We start from the raw sequence: 6000 nt of genomic DNA on the forward strand, positions 1-6000 counted from the left end.
GCTTGGCAGGAAAGAGGAGCCAGTTATGCTGCCAGCAGTTAGGTGATGTCAGGGAAGAATGAGGATATTCCTCTGGAGACACTTCAGGAACAGAACTCTCTGGGAAACCAGTGAAATATGCTACATCCTAAATGGAATCCTATTCCCTAAGTTGTGCACTACTATACATCCTAAATGGAATCCTATTCCCTAAGTAGTGCACTACTATACATCCTAAATGGAATCCTATTCCCTAAGTAGTGCACTACTATACATCCTAAATGGAATCCTATTCCCTAAGTAGTGCACTACCTTACATCCTAAATGGAATCCTATTCCCTAAGTAGTGCACTACTATACATCCTAAATGGAATCCTATTTCATATGAAGTACCCTACTTCTGACCAGGGCCCATAGGCCTCTGTATTCAGTTCAAAGTCATATTCATTAAGTAGTAATATTAATGATAGAGTGCTATGAATGATATTGCTCCAGTATCTCTTTAGGGTGTCGAAATAATTAGCATATTTATAGGTGAAACTCCTAGACTAGGTAACTCCTAACTTATAATTAGCATATGTATAGATGTGTAAGGTTATACTCCAAGACTAGGAAACTCCTAACCTACTTTGGACTCCGACTCCTTGGGGACAAACAGACAACTGAACCCTTCAGTCACTACAATAAACATGACACAATTCTACATCCACACTCATCAAGGTCCTGTAGTGGAGATGTCTTGACCAGTAGAAACATGACACTGTTCTACAAATCAAATCCAATTTTATTTGTCACATACACACGGTTAGCAGATGTTAATGCGAGCGTAGCGATATGCTTGTTCTTCTAGGTCCGACCACGCAGTAATATCTAACAAATGATTGAACAATTTCACAACTACCTTTAACACACAAGTGTAAATGAATGAATAAGAATATGTACATATAAATACAGTGGGGAGAACAAGTATTTGATACACTGCCGATTTTGCAGGTTTTCCTACTTACAAAGCATGTAGAGGTCTGTTATGTTTATCATAGGTACACTTCAACTGTGAGAGACGGAATCTAAAACAAAAATCCATAAAATAAGATTGTATGATTTTTAAGTAATTAAATGGCATTTTATAGCATGACATAAGTATTTGATACATCAGAAAAGCAGAACTTAATATTTGGTACAGAAACCTTTGTTTGCAATCACAGAGATCATACGTTTCCTGTAGTTCTTGGCCAGGTTTGCACACACTGCAGCATGGATTTTGGCCCACTCCTCCATACAGACCTTCAGGTTTCGGGGCTGTCGCTAGGCAATACAGACTTTCAGCTCCCTCCAAAGATTTTCTATTGGGTTCAGGTCTGGAGACTGACTAGGCCACTCCAGGACCTTGAGATGCTTCTTACGGAGCCACTCCTTAGTTGCCCTGGCTGTGTGTTTCTGGTCGTTGTCATGCTGGAAGACCCAGTCACGACCCATCTTCAATGCTCTTACTGAGGGAAGGAGGTTGTTGGCCAAGATCTCGCGATACATGGCCCCATCCATCCTCCCCTCAATACGGTGCAGTCGTCCTGTCCCCTTTGCAGAAAAGCATCCCCAAAGAATGATGTTTCCACCTCCATGCTTCACGGTTGGGATGGTGTTCTTGGGGTTGTACTCATCCTTCTTCTTTCTTCAAACAAAGCAACTGGAGTTTAGACCAAAAAGCTCTATTTTTGTCTCATCAGACCAGATGACCTTCTACCATTCCTCCTCTGGATCATCCAGATGGTCATTGGCAAACTTCAGACGGGCCTGGACATGCGCTGGCTTGAGCAGGGGGACCTTGCGTGCGCTGCAGGATTTTAATCTATGACGGAGTAGTGTGTTACTAATGGTTTTCTTTGAGACTGTGGTCCAAGCTCTCTTCAGGTCAATGACCAGGTCCTGCCATGTAGTTCTGGGCTGATCCCTCACCTTCCTCATGATCATTGATGCCCCACGAGGACAGATCTTGCATGGAGCCCCAGACCGAGGGTGATTGACCGTCATCTTGAACTTCTTCCATTTTCTAATAATTGTGCCAACAGTTGTTGCCTTCTCACCAAGCTGCTTGCCTATTGTCCTGTAGCCCATCCAAGCCTTGTGCAGGTCTACAATTGTACCCCTGATGTCCTTACACAGCTCTCTGGTCTTGGCCATTGTGGAGAGGTTGGAGTCTGTTTGATTGAGTGTGTGGACAGGTGTCTTTTATACAGGTAACGAGTTCAAACAGGTGCAGTTAATACAGGTCATGAGTTGAGAACAGGAGGGCTTCTTAAAGAAAAACGAACAGGTCTGTGAGAGGCAGAATTCTTACTGGTTGGTAGGTGATCAAATACTTATGTCATGCAATAAAATGCAATTAATTACTTAAAAATCATACAATGTGATTTTATGGATGTTTGTTTTAGATTCCGTCTCTCACAGTTGAAGTGTACCTATGATAAAAATTACAGACCTCTACATGCTTTGTAAGTAGGAAAACCTGCAAAATCGGCAGTGTATCAAATACTTGTTCTCCCCACTGTATATGGATGAGTGATGGCCGAACGGCATAGACAAGATGCAGTAGATGGTATAGAGTACAGTATGAGATGAGTAATGTAGGGTATGTAAACATTATATAAAGTGGCATTGTTTAAAGTGACTAGTGAAACATTTATTATATCCAATGTTTATTTATTAAAGTGGCTAGAGATTTGAGTCAGTATGTTGGCAGCAGCCACTCAATGTTAGTGATGGCTGTTTAACAGTCTGATGGCCTTGAGAAAGAAGCTGTTTTTCAGTCTCTCGGTCCCAGCTTTGATGCACCTGTACTGACCTCGCCTTCTGGATGATAGCGGGGTGAACAGACAGTGGCTCGGGTGGTTGTTGTCCTTGATGATCTTTATGGCCTTCCTGTAACATCGGGTGGTGTAGGTGTCCTGGAGGGCAGGTAGTTTGACCCCGGTGATGCGTTGTGCAGACATCACATCACTACCCTCTGGAGAGCCTTACGGTGGTGGGCGGAGCAGTTGCCGTACCAGGCGGTGATACAGCCCGACAGGATGCTCTCGATTGTGCAGCTGTAAAAGTCTGTGAGTGTTTTTGGTGACAAGCCAAATTTCTTCAGCCTCCTGAGGTTGAAGAGGCGCTGCTGCGCCTTCTTCACCACGCTGTCTGTGTGGGTGGACCATTTCAGTTTGTCCGTGATGTGTACGCCGAGGAACTTAAAACTTTCCACCTTCTCCACTACTGTCCCATCGATGTGGATGGGGGGGTGCTCCCTCTGCTGTTTCCTGAAGTCCACGATCATCTCCTTTGTTTTGTTAACGTTGAGTGCGAGGTTATTTTCCTGACACCACACTCCGAGGGCCCTCACCTCCTTCCTGTAGGCAGTCTCGTCGTTGTTGGTAATCAAGCCTACCACTCTAGTGTCGTCTGCAAACTTGACTGAGTTGGAGACGTGCATGGCCACGCAGTTGTGGGTGAACAGGGAGTACAGGAAGGGGCTGAGCACGCACCCTTGTGAAGCCCCAGTGTTGAGGATCAGCGGGGTGGCTACAATAGTCATTTACAACATTAACAATGTCTACACTGTATTTCTGATCAATTTGATGTTATTTTAATGGACAAAAAAATGTGATTTTCTTTCAAAAACAAGGAAATTATGCATGCCCGGTCGGTGTGCAGACAAACAAATTAAAATTCCATTTAAATTGTAATACTTCTGACAGCCATCTGTTTAACTCTGCCCATAACTTTTGGACTTTATAACGTTCCCAGAACTCATGGATTATTGAGTCATTGTTAGTTTTACACTTCAGAGATGATTCTGCCATTGTGCTGTAGAATTTGTGAATCATGTCTCTTGTATAAGAAATTATATACATTAGTTTATACTGGATTAAGCCTACATTTTTGACAACTGTAACTTCGTTAGTTATGTCCCAACATTCCCTCCAACATCAGTTATTTTTAAGTCTTGGTTCCAATAGTTTATATTTTTTTCTAAGAGGTTGTCAGTTGGATATGCTCTCTGCAAGGTTTTATACATCTTACCTATCACATGAACAGCCTTTTCTGACTCAAATAAGATTCCCTCTAGGTTTCTCTGACATCCAAATGACTTAAAAAGCAACATTTCATGATATGAAACTTTTAAGTTGCATGTATTTGAAAATACTGTATCTACATTGGTCAGTCCAAAATTACTTTTTAATTCTGTCATGGAAATACATTTATTTCCTGTTACCAAGTCATTTATGGTTTTCCATGTGGACCAATTTATCAGTGAATTGTGAAAAGCTATCCAAGAATTGTTCCAAATGGTTGTGTTTTTAGGGAGTGACATTGGTTCTTGAAAAATACGTTTCATTTTCTTCCATATTGTTATACTGTTTTTAACTATGAAGTTGTTCATGTTCTTAGCTTTATCTTTGAAAAGATTCTGGGGATGAGCATGCGCATTTTGATTATGTACCCATTGTTCCTCGTTAGTGCGTTTAACTATATGTCACAAGTAAAAGCCTTGGGTAGAGAGTTGATACAATTCCAAGTCTGGAAGGTTAAAACCACCCTTGGGAAGGTTAAAAGCACCCTCAGACTCAGGAAGGTTAAAAGCACCCTCAGACTCAGGAAGGTTAAAAGCACCCTCAGACTCAGGAAGGTTAAAAGCACCCTCAGACTCAGGGAGGTTAAAAGCACCCTCAGACTCAGGAAGGTTAAAAGCACCCTCAGACTCAGGAAGGTTAAAAGCACCCTCAGACTCAGGAAGGTTAAAAGCACCCTCAGACTCAGGAAGGTTAAAAGCACCCTCAGACTCAGGAAGGTTAAAAGCACCCTCAGACTCAGGGAGGTTAAAAGCACCCTCAGACTCAGGGAGGTTAAAAGCACCCTCAGACTCAGGAAGGTTAAAACCACCCTCAGACTCAGGGAGGTTAAAACCACCCTCAGACTCAGGAAGGTTAATAGCACCCTCATACTCAGGAAAGTTAAAAGCACCCTCAGACTCAGGAAAGTTAAAACCACCCTCAGACTCAGGAAAGTTAAAACCACCTTCAGACTCAGGAAGGTTAAAACCACCCTCAGACTCAGGAAGATGTAAAACTTTCCTTTTTTTTCTGAGTTTTAACTGCCCATGAAGTCTGTTTTGACAGAGTATACTTTTTAAAGAATGTCTTCGGTGGGGTAATTGGTATTACCAAAAATAAAACCAAAACCTTTGTCAGCCATGCCATTCTAAAGAGTTTTATTCTCCCTGTAAGATTCATGGAAGTTTATTCCATTTAATTAGATCTGCTTTCATGTTGTTGAGTAATGGAATAAAGTTATCTTTATATATTTGTTGGCACTTATTAAGAATCCTAAGTATTTTATATTTTTAAAGCACTTTAAGCACAGGTGTCAAACTCATTCCAGAGGGCCGAGTGTCTGCGGGTTTTTGCTCCTCTCTTGTTCTTGATTGATGAATTAAGGTCACTAATTAGTAAGGAACTCCTCTCACCTGGTTGTCTAGGTCTCAGTAAGGAACTCCCCTCACCTGGTTGTCTAGGTCTCAGTAAGGAACTCCCCTCACCTGGTTGTCTCAGTAAGGAACTCCTCTCACCTGGTTGTCTAGGTCTCAGTAAGGAACTCCCCTCACCTGGTTGTCTAGGTCTCAGTAAGGAACTCCCCTCACCTGGTTGTCTCAGTAAGGAACTCCCCTCACCTGGTTGTCTCAGTAAGGAACTCCCCTCACCTGGTTGTCTAGGTCTCAGTAAGGAACTCCCCTCACCTGGTTGTCTAGATCTCAGTAAGGAACTCCCCTCACCTGGTTGTCTAGATCTCAGTAAGGAACTCCCCTCACCTGGTTGTCTAGATCTCAGTAAGGAACTCCCCTCACCTGGTTGTCTAGGTCTCAGTAAGGAACTCCCCTCACCTGGTTGTCTAGGTCTCAGTAAGGAACTCCCCTCACCTGGTCGTCTAGGTCTCAGTAAGGAACTCCCCTCACCTGGATGTCTAGATCTCAGTAAGGAACTCCCC

The sequence above is a fragment of the Oncorhynchus kisutch genome, linkage group LG17 (genome assembly GCF_002021735.2).
Source record: "Oncorhynchus kisutch isolate 150728-3 linkage group LG17, Okis_V2, whole genome shotgun sequence".
NCBI lineage: Eukaryota > Metazoa > Chordata > Actinopteri > Salmoniformes > Salmonidae > Oncorhynchus > Oncorhynchus kisutch.